General features: G+C 48.1%; 1 pseudogene; it reads left to right on the forward strand.

Moving 5' to 3' along the window:
• Nucleotides 1-671: 671 nt before the first annotated feature.
• On the forward strand, nt 672-788 carry LOC138459792 (5S ribosomal RNA; annotated as a pseudogene).
• The last annotated feature ends 13,371 nt before the right edge of the window (nt 789-14,159 follow it).

Raw genomic sequence — 14,159 nt, forward strand, 5'->3', positions numbered from 1 at the left:
TTTGGGCACAATCCCAAGGGAGGAGACAATACAGTTGGGAAGCGGAGGGGGCGGGGAAAGGGCCTGCCACCCTAGCTAGCTCCAATTCGTTACCAATTTTCTGTGTTACTACCTGAGGTAGGTGGAGTGCAGAAGGGAGGTTCCTCACCATCCGACCCGTCTAGAGGCCTTTGTAGGGAATCCTAAACCCCTCAGAGAAACCCTCCCACAGCAATTCCCTATCCCCCAACCTAGGGTAATCCTGCAGGAATTCCAGGAGTACCTTGATGATGGGCACTGGGTCCCTTAGGGACACTTGAGATTCCTCACCTGCAAGATTCAGTGGCCCAAGGAGGAAGTACTCTGTGCCGTACAAATCTGGAGTGTATGTCCAGTGCCTTGCGAAGGCCGCAGGCGGCAAGGGGACACTGAGAACATTCAGAACTATAACTTTGCTCTGCATTTGGGCCACTTTAAAAAGTATGGTTGTGAACAATGATGCTTTAGGGCTGGGACTGCCCCCTGTGTTGTTATGCTCCAATAAATTGTGACCTGTTGTTTCCAAAATTTAAAACTAGTGTCTGTCTATTATTGATTAGTAAGGTTATGTTCTAGGGTCTGTTACCCCCCACGATAGAGGTTTGGGGAGCCAATGGGGGCTGTCACCACTATGAGTTTCACATCGGGCACTACGATCCAGCCATACCCCCTGAATGCACCCGATCTCGTCCAATCTCGGAAGCTGAGCAGGGTCGGCCTGGTTAGTACTTGGATAGGAGACCACCTGGGAATACCAGGTGTTTAAGTGAGTGGGATGCACAATTGTTTGTATGTGTGTTGCCTCCTAAACACAACCACGGGACTCAGTGGAAAGGGTCATGTACGGCAAACCCAGAGGGTTCCGTTGTCAGCCTAATTTCCTGCAAGCAGCAGGGCAGGCTTAATTCTACCCCTTTTTTCCTAATGCAATATAGATTATTTACTGTGCATGAAACACTTACGTTGTCATTTAAGGGATGACTGTTTTCATTTGTAGATGAGTAGGAACACGTTTTGTTCAGGGATGTTAATTTGTTGATAAGCATTATACACTGGCCCTTGTGCTTAGGTGCTGTTTGTATACAAACCTGTCATTACCTCAAGTTTCAGGCGATAGTGAGAAACCACCTGACAATAGGAATGGTCGACCGGGTTTCACAAAAATCTTTCCTTTTGGAGAACGAGACACCAAAAGAGGATTTCTTTTATGGGGTCCACTTCTGTTAGATAGCAACTCAATGATGGCAATTTTAATGTGTGTGTATAATTTTAAAGGCTTAATTGTAATGGTGTATCCTCTTCATGCTCCCCATAGGTACTTTACACAACGCATTTATTGAGGGGGGATCCTAAAGTCATGACCCCTAGAAAGAAGAGCAAGGCCAGAGGGCCAGTACACACGCAAGAATCTGAAAGCGAGCAACTATCTTTGATGGCTAAGTTCCTGGATAAAGCCAAGAAGAAAGGCATGCAATGGGTCCCCGACATGTTGAATGGGAGCGCAGAAGCTGTAGAAGCGTCTGAACTGCGGCCACCTGCAAGAGTGCCAGGTTCTAGAGTGAGACAGCCTAAGGTGCCCCAAGAAGCACCTGGCACCAGCTCTGAGCCACCATCATAGAAACTGAGAAATCTGGGGGAGCAGCAGCGATTTGTAAAGCACAGTTGGCCGGTCGACCGGTGGAGGGTTTGCCATCTTTGACTGCCAGTTGACCAGCCATTCGTGTCACCAGTTAACCGGATGGCACAACCAGCACCTGCCGTGGGACTGCCAGTCGGTGAGTCTCCTGTCACTGATGTTGTACAAAATGTGACTCCCAATTTGGCTCAGGGGACGCCGTTGTTGCCACAAGGTCCTTTTAGACCCGGAGTACAATTTCCTCATGCAGCGTTTGGTTGGAATGGTCCAAATTCTTTTGCAGGTCCCCAGGTGTTCTCCTATATGCGCTCAAGCCAAAATTCAATGTTTTTTCCAATGTTCAATTGGGGCAGTTTGTCTACAGGATTTGGGAATACCCTGAGCCAGGCACCAGGGCAGGGGAATGGAATGGTGTGGGGGCGGGGTGGGATAGGGTGTACAGCCTGTATCTGGGTCTAGGTTTCCTCCTTTAACTGGCTGTCACAGGTTGGGAAGTCCATGGTGGGGGGACCTGCTGTTTCATCCCCCAAGCTGCACCCACGGTCACGTCCCCACTGGCTGCACCAAGAGTAAGCAGGTCAGTTAGAGCTTCCTCCATTTAGGTGTGCGCAGGAAAAGCTGGTGAGGGAGCAGCAACAACACAGTCACAGTTTGTAGTGCGTGAGCCTGCCCCAGGTAGTGTTGCTCCCATGTTATCTGCAGCAGGTAGCTAAGATTGTCACATGACCAGTGAGGCTAAGGAAAAGATTTGGGAAGGAGAATGTGTTTGTTTTTTCCGCATAGGGGGAGCGGTGGCTGAGAAATGGCAAGAAGGGAAGGATACACTGTTTAAACCCAGGAAACAATAACATTCTGTCCAATTTGATCACAGGTTTTGCCATATATGCTTGTGTTGTGAACCATAGCACAGGAGGAGGGCTGTTGGACAGTAGACCAATAAGCCCAGTGGCACTGTCGACAGGGACCTACACAATGGATTATGAAAATATTCGGACCATAACCACAATGTTGAACTAAGATGAACTATGATTTTGCTATCCGGTATTTCGGGTTGAGGGGTCCATTGGCATCCAATAGGCGAACCCTGCGTCAACGGTGGGGATGTTTCTACAGGTTGCCTATTTGGTGGAAATGTAGCCCACGCGTGGGCATTGGACTGTCAGGCTGGATATTGCATTCTGCAATTAATCCTGGGCCAGCTCAGACAGCTAGTAGTCCAAACTGGCAGGTCAGCAGGGCTGCAAGGGTGAAGGTCATGGTAACCAATTATGGTTGATGTAAAAGGCACATGGGGTCCCCGTCAGGATTTGTGAGAATTTTCTGTAATAAAATGCAACCTGTTTACCTCCAAAACTGAGGTAGTATCTTTCATGTAATGTTTTATGAAGACATGGGCACACACGAGCGCACCCTATCTACCACGCAAAGCATGGCATCATTCCTCCCAAACTTTAATGGCTCTTTTTTGTGTCAGTGACAGCATTTACATTTCTTAAATTTGATCCCAAATAGAGGTTTCATAACTGTGGGTCTGATGGGTGCTTCGGGCAAAAAGGGGAGACTCTAGTTCTTGTGGCGATCACTTTGATTTTATTTCCCTTTAGACAATCTTCACTGTAAACCGAATCAGTGCAAGAAAATAACCTCGCACTGCAATGTATGAACTACTGAATGTGCACAATTCTCCAAAATCAGCACTAAGTAGCTCTGCCTATTCCTCGCAGACTTTCCGCATGCACCCAAAAAGAAAAAATGCATGCATTTGGGCAAAAAAGACAATTTGTACAAATATTACTATTTATTAGCACCTAGCACACCATATGTGCTACGAACATAACCGGGACAATCAGATAGGAGCCCACGAAAAACATGGCAAGGCTCCACTGCACATGGGCCTAGCTACTGACAAAAACATACAGAAAATGGCAACATGCCCCATGTCATTCAGGAAAAGCTCACTCACAGCTGGGGTTGTTGCATTCTGGGATTTGAAGTCTTGGGTCGAGACAGGAAAAACTATGAGACACAGATCAAAACAAAAAAGCAATTCTGGATGACCATCTCCAGAATGATCTTGAGAGCAACAGCAAGAGTGAATGGTAAGTGAATGTTCAGACCATATGTGCCTACTCCCATTGCTCCCCTAAATGATGTCATGGCACGTAAATCTAAATCCATTGGTCGCCTGTCCAATTCACCAGTGAGGAGAGGACCCGCATTACCAGTTTGGCGGTACTTCAGCAGTAATTCTGCCGATTGTTCTGCATTTTGGCAGTAAAGGGGACGATTTACCTCCAGGTTTTTGCTGGATTACTTGTAGTAGTTGTAAACTTGTGGGCCCACATTACGAGTTCGTCGGTAACCATGCCGCTATTGGCGGCATAGCTGCCGCCGAAATCGCGTTGTGGTCCCGGTCCTCGGAATGAGGACTTACCGTGCCATTCCGAGTTCGGAAGGCCTGGTAATTCCTCCCTCCAAGGACCCAGACACGGTCCTTCCCCATTCCCATTTCAGCCCCCAGAGGGCTGAATGGGAATGGGAGAGGGAGCAAACAACGGGCCATTACAAGATGGCCCGTTGTTTGCTCCCTCTTCCCCTCGCGGGACCGGGTAAGCACGCCTGGTTTTCCCAGGCGTGCTTACCGTGTCCCGCGAGGGGAACTCGTAATGCGGCGGTACAGAGTGAACGGCACCGGCACCTTTTACGGCGCCGTTCACTCTGTACCGCCAGGGTCGTAATGAGGCCCGTGGTTCGGTAATGTAGTGGTAATTCCGCAGTAACGGAATTAGCACTGCATTACCTCAATTTTTACCGACACTGCCGTACTTGTAATGAGGCCCGGAGAACGCTTCAGGAGTTGGGCTTGACCATGCTGGAGAGACCTGGCGAACGGCCCTGCAATTAAGAGACAAAAAAGCGGCCATCTGCGGAGGAGTGCACATGGTTTCCCTGCAATAAACGTTAACAAGTGACTTCTTGCCCTTTGTTCCAGCCTTGTGCCACTTAAATATGTTTATCAGTGTGTTACCTTGACAACCAGAAGCTTCTATTTGCCTGCTACTTGGCTGCAGGACTTTAGAGCCACTTACCTCGGCGCGCCTCTTGTGTCTCTCTTTCACCTTCACTCACCTCTATCAGCAGCGCCCTTCATCCTGGCACCTTCACTGAGTGGCTGCCTTACCAAGCATGCATCAGAAAAGGGATTTGTAAAGATGAACTAGATGTGAGGTTGGGTCTATTTGTGCTTGCGTCGTTTTAAAGAAAAGGCGCGCTGTGGCCTTAATCACGTGGTTTTTACATAACGTCTTATCTGCCGCGCTAATTATGCGTAGGGTGGTTTAGAAGCACAGACGCAAGCATTGCTGTTATGCCCCGTTTACCATTACACACGCAGCAGCAAAGAAAACTCACATTACATTTTTAGTAAGTAACATTACAAGTTTTGTAAAAAAAAAAAAATCAAGTGAATCGTTATGAGCTGTAGAGACAGAGGTGAGGGATTTGTTTTTGGGAGGGGGAGAGTCGCTGCACATGTCGCCCACCTGGGGAAGAGCAATTTGCAACTGCTCTTAGGGTGTGATAGGAGGCTATTTTGAGGCCTTGAGAGCTGGCTGCAGTGCAACAAATGATAGACGCGTTTGTGGTGCTTCACAGCCCCAGCCCCAGCCCCAACCCCCCCCCGTCTGTTCTAAATGGCGCAAAGCTGGCCCCTTTATTAAATTTTGCCCGCGTGATTAAGTCACACGCCAGCTTGCAGGTCACGTGATACCACACTCCTCCCAATTTTTATAACAACAAACTTTGACTTTCGGAACATGTCACCAACAACAAACGCAGTATAGGTTTGAAGAAAAACACATAACCAGAAACCACAATATACTGAGCAACTCACAGTTGCCCTTGGTTGGGGCAATTTGCTGAGCTTATGTCCTCTGAGCTTCCACCTCGTCAGGTGCTCAGCTCATAGTCCTTCAGTCGCGCCAGGGGCACTCTCGACTCCCAGGCAGGGTATCGTCAGGGCCATGTTAAGCATTTTCGGGGCCCTGGGCATGGACATCGTTGGGGCCCCCTCCTCCAAACTAAAGGAATTAAGGGATCAAGAATACTGGTTGCGCCCTCCGCACGCCACCTGACGCGCTCACAACCTATAGGTTGATATGCTGTCTTGCAGCATAGTAAGCACGTTTACTCCCTTTAAGTCCCCTTACCCTCTTCATTCTTGCTCTAATCAGAATGATAAACAAGTAGCATGTGAAGACCAACGTTAGCAATCTACGAAAAGAGGTTACTGTTCTAGTACATACAGGATACTTTTGATCAATAGCATCCAGGAAGGTATGCAGCCTATAGTATTAATGCAGGACCGTATGTAAAAGGTACATGTAACCCATAATAGACAGAGAACTCCTATTAGCTACCTCACAGAATGCAAAAGTGCCCAAGCATGGATAGAGGAGGCCAATTGGAAGGAAGGAGAATGTTACACACACCGTAGCATGGATAGTGCATGCAGATTAGAAGCCACCAGAAAGGTGTCTTTATCCAGACAGAGATTAGAAGTGGGATATGGTTTTCAAATAGTGTTGCCATTAGATATCAAAGGAACAAATGCCTGTGGTGTGCGATATAAATATGCTCACTATTAAAGTGGAAGCAACCCTATAGCCAGTGAAACCATGAATAAGGCTTTTATGAAGATCATACCATGAGAAGGAAATCACTCTGAAGGGCTGACAATTTTGAAAGGTTTAGGGACTGGCAATATTGAGAGGTTAGGCAATACAAGATTAAATGAGATGCCCAGGATCACACATTGGTTAAGGAGCAAAGGGGTTAAGCTGGGATTTGTGCCAACTCTGCAATTTTTGCATTTGAACACTTTCTTTTCCAGTTCTTACCATGAACTAAAACAATCTCATTTTACAAAAACAGACTTGAAAAGTACACAAATCACATTACCAAACATGTCAATTTTTAAACAAAATATTATAGAGGTGTTATGCAAAATGGGAATGATTCTAGCTTCATTCTCTCCATCATCAAGGGAAGTATATAAGTACCAGCATACCAATCGATGTGATTTAACACATTTATTCTGGGTTTGTCTTTTGTATTTTAAAGCTGTAAATACTTCCAAAACAATGGCTTGTTGACATTTTCATTTATAAACGTGCATACAAACCTTTGACTTTTACCAAAAAGCAAACCCTTTTTTGTGTCAAACAAGCAGGCCTTAAAATATGCTTGCCTGAGGCCTGCAAAATCTGGTCCACTCTCTGCTGTTACCAACCCTTCCACACAAATGGCCTACATAAGAAGAAAGATCAAGTAATGGGCTAAATGATACAAGCAGCATGCAAGAAGGCAAACCTCACAGAAGACAGCACAGTAATGTAAGCTATATTAGATGATTTGACTAGGATCACTGTATCGTCTGCTGGGAAATGCAGGATACAAGCATGAACGCTTTCGTTCCATAGTCTTGAATTTGGATACTTATTAGTCCTCTTGGACTAACAGTTTATGCCATCGTCGGAGGTGATTGTCTAGGTTTTACAACACCCCATCTGAACAAACCAGTTCCTATACCTTCACCATACAGATGATATGTTAGTTTGTATAGCAACCCCTACTTGGTGCAGGTACTTTGCTGATAATAGCAGATGTTGTTCTGCAAAACCAAGTACATATGCAGGCAGGTTTATAAACTGCAGACATAGGAAAGGCTCAGCCCGCCTTGCTGGGATGTGATATTCTAATATTACATATGAACACATATCTCTGCAATGGGTGCTTCACACACTGAGCTAACTTCTGAACCATTGTGGCACTCAATTTATCAATATGCATTTCGACGTTGCCTATTGCAACATAATTCCCACAGGAAGGAAAGAATGCTACATATTTGTGCCGTAAGGAACACACAAACTATGTATACCACAGGGAACACAGAAAGCAATACATGATTAATTGATCAAGGTAGAATGTACTTGTCAAAACAGAAAGGCAATGGGCCTCATTATAAGTTTGGCGGTAGCCTTGCTGGTAAAACCGGCAGGCTGCTGCCAAACTTCCGAAAAATGTCGGCGCTCGCGAATGGGCAATTACCGGATCATTACGGCCCTGCCAGACCCGGTAATTGCCCATTCGCGCACGCTGCGACGGCATGCTCCCCATTCCTAATTGAGCCCCATAGGGCCCAATGGAAATTAGGGAGGGCGGATGCACCGGCACCTTTCTGAATGGTTCCAGTGCATCCGACATGCTGTGCTCGCGGGTGCCGTAGTTCCCGGACAGGCACCCTTTCATGAGGCCCAATGGGTTTAGATCTTCAGCAGCACTCCAAGGTGGGGGCCCTGGGCAAGTGCCCTTTTTGCCCTCCCATAAAAACGTCTCTGCGTATCGTCGCCCAGTCTCACTGGCTGAGGCCAGTTCTGGGTGATGTCCACCTTCCTGGGCTGTCAGTTCACTTATCCCCACTGGGTAGGGATCTCTTGGGATGTCGTCTTCCATGTCACCGGTTTTGGACGCTCAGGAGTTATGATCCATTCTCTGTCCATACCAGTCAGTTTGCGCCTGGGCGGACCTGAGAGCCTTCTAATGAAACTGTAATTCCGTGTCACTAATCCCCGATCGTCTGCTGCCGTGACCTCCGATCCTTGCACCCACACTACCTTCAAAGGTGATGGCTCATGTGGGAGGAGCAATTTTCCTTTTGGGTGGCAGGCTCTTACTAGGACAGTATCGCCTACCGCAATGTCATATTCTCGCAGCCCTCGACTGCTGTTCTCTTTGTGGACTGCGAATTCCCTGTGGGCATGTACATTCCCATTGTCTATTGTTCCTGGAGTTCTCCCCTCCGGTTCAAGTAGAAACTTGCGAGAACACCTCTGGAATAGGGCTTCTGCCGGAGCTACTCCTGTGGAGCAGTGTGGGGTTGTCCTATACTCAAGTAGAAATTGAAACAGAGATTGTTTCTCACATGCGCCTAGTACGTGTGCTATGCGGAAACACGTGTTGAGTGTGCGCATAAAACGCTCTGCTTCACCGTTTGCACGTGGCCATATGGGTGTAATTCTTCGGTGGTCAATTTCCCATTTCACTGGGAATTCTTCTAGGCCCGTGCTCTGAAACGGGGAGCCATTGTCCGAGCAGATAGTTTTAGGGAAGCCATGGGTAGCAAACATCTTTCCATCACTGGTATGACTTCTTGGAGAGCCAGGGATGGGACAAACGCAACTTCAGAGTACCTGGACCACTGATCTATCATTACTAGGAAGTGCAAATCCCTGTTCGTTGAGCCGAAGTCCATGTGAACGGTTTCCCACAGTTCTTTGCTTCGGGGCATGCACTGGATGGACGGTTCTCTCATGTAGGGAGCAGCGGCTTGGCACCACTTGCAGGTGCAACTAAAGTCTTCTACCTTTGATTCAAGCGCTGTAAACCAGACTTTCAGCCTGAGGCGGCTTTTAGTTTTGGCAGTGCCCTGATTACCGTGATGGGCAAGGGTGAGTACCCTTTTGGTAAGTTCAGTAGAGATCACTATGTAGGGTCCTCTGAGGAGGAGACCATCATCCGTAAACGTTAGTTCACTTTGCACTTCCCACAGTTGCTCTAAAGTGCATTGGGCATCCTGTGCCCTTCAGTTTAGGTCTTCAAGAGCGGATCTCCACTGCCCTGACTCCATAGCGTCACGCAGTATCTGGAAGCATCCATAGTTTTTCGATGCTGTCTTGAGTTCAGCGACATGCATCGAGTTGGGGATGGAACTTTCTATGATGAGCCATAAGTGTTCTTCGGCTGCTGTGACCTCCTTGGGGGAAGTTGTGTCTGTTGTTTTGGGGTGCTGGGGCTGGTAATCCGTGACATTTTTTGCCCTGGCCTGTATTTGAGGTCCATGTTGTATTGTTCGAGTGCGAGCAACCATCTTTCTATGCGTGGTAGGGGGTTGACTGATCCGCCCGTCATGATGGGAAGAAGGCGGTTGTTATCTGTGACCACCTTCACTGGTTTCCCATAGATATAGATATGGAAATGGCAGCATCCCCACAGTACTACCAGGGCCTCGCATTCTATCTGGGAATATCTTTGTTCCGTAGGCAAAAGAGCACAGATAGCGTATGCCACGTTGCACAGTGAGCCATCTTTTTTGGTCTGGGTGAGGATGGCTCCAAGTCCAAATGGGCTTGCATCAACAATGATTTCTGTGTCCTTTTGAGGGTCGAAAAATTATAGTATGCAATCTTCGGATAGTGTCTTCTTGATGTCCTCGAATGAGGCTTCTTCGGGGGCTGTCCACCTCCACGCTGTGGATTGTTTTGTGAGGTTTCTGAGGGGGCAGACAGGGTGGCTAGGTTCTCAATAAAGTGCTCACAATAAGTGACCATCCCCAGGAAGCTCCTTACCGGCAATACAGATTCTGAGGGTCTGGCTTCTTGGATGTCCTTGACCTTCGCCAGGTCGGTTGATGGTTCCCCTTCCTTGAAGATAAATCCCAAAAATTAAATGTTGTTCCTCAGAAACTCACAATTATTTCGCAATGGAGAGTAAGGCCTAGGGTCTGCATCCTCACCAGGGCTCTCTCTAGCGATTCCAGGTATTCGCTTTCAGACTACACATGCACTAGAATGTCATCGCTCACATTCAGGGTACCCGGTAGCCCCACCAGTGCTCCGTGTATAGTGTTCTGAAACACCTCTGCGGCTGATGAGATGCCAAAGTTCAGCCTTTTGTACCAGTAAAGGCCGACATGGGTTGTCAAGGTTGTGATGTATCGACTGTCCTTGTCGAGGAGAAGCTGGTGGTAGCCCGATCGGAGGTCAAGCTTGGAAAAGACCGTTGCTCCCTCCAGTTCTGCGACAAAGTCATATAGGGTGGGGGTCAGTTCTCTTTCCCTTCTGATTGTCTTGTTGGGCAGTCGCATGTCCACGCAAATGCAAACTTTGTCTGGTTTTTTAGGCCTGTGGGTCACTAGGATTGGGGATACCCAGGGTGTGGGTCCTTCAACTTGCTCGATAATGTCAAGGTCAACAAGGTCTTGTATCTCCTTTTCAACTTTTTTGTGAAGGTGGAAGGGCACTCTTCTGTGTTTTAGAGCCACGGGCTGGACGGTATCATCAATGTGAAGCCGGACTGGTTTGCCTTCCATTCTTCCTATTCCAGTGAATATATTCTGGAATTTCTGCAGTAGCATTTGTACATCCTCTACGAACACTCCGTGGGTGAAGTGGATAACAACCAGGGCTTCGGCCACTGCACATCCAAGTAGTGTTTGGGTTGCTACCTTAGTGACGTAGAATCTGGCTCGTATAGTGCTGAACTGCAGCAATGAAGGTGCCTTCTAGTGGTAGAGGAGTCTTGTCTCCAAAGGTGAATATACGCACTCTTGTGTCTTGGAGTACAGGGGGGCCTGGTAATGTCCGGTATTGCTCATCAGCCATTACGTTGACTGAGGCGCCTTTGTCGAGGAGCACATGAACGGGGTATGCAAAATGGTCACAGCGCATCAGGGTTGGCATTTTCCACGACCGCCGATGGTGAGTACAGCTGATATGATGAAAACATCTTCTTTTTCAGCCCCTATGCTTGCACCTGGAGGGTCCATTTGTGAGTCAGTGGATTTAGTGTTGGCGATTTGGCCTACCTTCTCTTGCGGTAATCCTTTGGGGCGTTCCCTTCCCCTTGGTACACTGGCAGAGGCAGAGACTCCGCATACTCGGGCAAAGTGATTAAGGATTCCACACCTAGTGCAGGTGTACACTTTTGCTGGGCAGTCCTTCTTGTGTGGGAGGTCATACCCACATTGCGGGCAGGGAGCTGGAGTGGCTTCTTCTGTCGCCAGGTGCTCCTTTTTCCTTGAGGTTTTATGGACTGTCTCCCCACTGAGCACTTTTCTTCAAGTTTGACCGACTTCAGAGCCAACTATATCTTGGAGGCTCTTAAGTCTGCTAGTTTGTGGGACCGTCCAAGTTGAAGGATCCTGAGAAGTGTAATTCATGGTTCACGCAAGATTTGTTTTCGTAGCTTTGCTAAGTGGCAGCCAATAATGATTTGGAGTCCCACCTCTTCCTCCTCATTCTCCCACCCACAGGTTTAGTTTAGTTTAGTTTGTTTATTTATAAAGCGCATCCGAACCCTTAGGTAACTGGGCGCATGATCATGTGTACAGCAGTTACATATCGTTACACGAGCATCATAGTACAACAGACAGAGCGTACATTAGTCCAGGCTCTGAATGTTTACATACAAGAGTAGAATATACCGAGAAAAGTATGTACAGAGAATATGCAAAAAAGAAAAAAAAGTTACAGTGGCTAATGCGGACCGGGTTACAGGTTGGTCCTGAATAGGCTGTAGGTGGAGTAAACATTACTACAGGTAGAGAGCGGCGGCTAGCCGGTCATGTCGGTGAGAGTCTGGATGTTTAGGCTAGTAGCCATGATTTTACCATGGCTCTGAATGGCCAGAATGCGGCTTCCGATCTAATTGTAGTGGGGAGGGTGTTCCAACATTGTGCTGCGAGCACTGGAAAACTGGAGCCCCCTGCTGTTTTTAGGTTATAATTAGGGATCTTCAGTTGGTGTAGGTAAGGTGTTCTGGTGGGTCTAATGGGGCAGTGTCTAGAGAATTTGTCAGAAAGGTAACGTGGGGCAGTATGTGATAGGCACTTGTTGTGGGCAGGTTGTGGGCAGTTATGGTATCTGTCCAGGTTCTCTTCACTTTGCTGCATAGCAGTGTGCATAAAGAATTTCTCGTGGTCTGTGTTCACCATTGGGGCGAAGTAGTCCATCAACGCCTTGAAAGCTGCATGATACAAGTCGTCCGTGGGGCCCAGGATCTTGAACAGCTTGTGGACCGCAAGTCCTGCTGCATAGATCAGCATGCATTTTTTGGTCAAATCATCTTTCTCCCCTGTGGCATTAAAATACATATCCAGGCGCTCTTGCGAACCTAGTGAGGTTGGGGTTCTGTCAATGTCAAGCTCACACAAGGATGAGAGTGATCCACGTTGTTGTGAGGACCCCCCTTGCTGGTGTGGTGGTGCAGGCACTGCAGCGTCTTCCGTTGACATAACTTTGGATATGTGTGTCAACTTTGGATACGTGTGTCAATATGGTGTTTTGGGGCGCACAGGCACTCCAGGAGGAGGTTGCTGCCCCTTTTCCTTAGTTGGCACTGGGCCCACTTCGGGGTGCACAGGCGCTCCTGGGGAGCAGCTGCCCCTGTTTGGGCACTGGGAATTCCCACATCAGTGTTTTGAGTGTGCAGGCACCTCTTTTCATGTAGTCACCCACATGATGGTGTGACTGGCTAGGGGCAGCCCACAAGCACTCTCTTGTGAGAGCCTCGCAAAACCCCTGGGTCTCTGAGCATCCCTCCCTCTTTGCGTGGTGTGGATGGTAGTGTGACGCTTTGAGCATTCCAAAAATTCTGGCACATAGCTCTCAACTCACCCGCTTTTGGCGGGTGTCACCCGCCTTGTAAACAGGTGAGTCACCCGCCAAGCCTCGTGCACGCCCATTCATTTCAATGGGCCTCTCACCTGCCAAACACAAAATCGGGTGATTTCACCCGCCTTTGCATCGAAAAAGGTTGAGAGCTATGCTGGCAGGTTGCCAGTTGTGGCTGGTACGAGGCTAGGTGTTGGGCAGGACTCCTTACAGGCCTGGACTGGGCACGTTGAGGTCCTGCCGCAGGCTAAGGAACAGCACGCTGTGTTGATCTGTGGCCCAGACGCTTCATAACTGCCAGATCGGCAGGTTCGTGTCCTGGGTACCAACCCTCATCGCCAATGTTATGAGGCAGTGAGCGCTGGCTGCAATATCACAGCGCTGCGCATAACAAGTGACAGACACGGTTGTGGTGCTTCAAGGACCCCACTTCCATCTGTTCTAAAAGGCGTGAAGCTGGACCCTTTATTATATTTTGCCCGCATGATGACGTCACACGTCAGCTCACGGTCACGTGATACCACAGGGGTGAGTAGTTGGAAAGGTGCGAAGCAGTCCGGATCAAGCAAAAGACTAGTTGAGCAGGTTGTGATCTATCATTAGTACCCGGCGAGGGTCAATGAGCTTGTTACAAGCAATCTCATTGGCCCTCACCCGGGCCTTACCTTGCTGACAATGCTCTGAAGCCTCTGCTTCTCCGCTACGGCATACCAGAGGGGCCTCCATGGAAAGGGAGAAGGGACTATGTGTAGTCACTTCTCCCCCTTCCATGGTGGGCCTTTTTTCATTGGTTTTAATGGCCACCATGGAAAGGGAAAAGGGACTACACATAGTCCCTTCTCCCCGACCCTGGCAGACATTTTTTTTTAAAAAAATTCTCGGGTCGATAAATGGTCACAGCGCCGTTTCTCAACTCAAGAAAAATTGCTATATGTACCCCGGTGCATATAGGGCTTCTAACTATAGCCCGGTAATGCCCCCCTTCTCGGGTCATATTGCCGAAATAGACACAAAACTGTTGAAGAATTAAGTGCTGTGTAGAAAAGGCAGTGTGA

Source organism: Ambystoma mexicanum, chromosome 1p, assembly GCF_040938575.1.
Source record: "Ambystoma mexicanum isolate Mex_15411 chromosome 1p, UKY_AmexF1_1, whole genome shotgun sequence".
Taxonomy (NCBI): Eukaryota; Metazoa; Chordata; class Amphibia; order Caudata; family Ambystomatidae; genus Ambystoma; species Ambystoma mexicanum.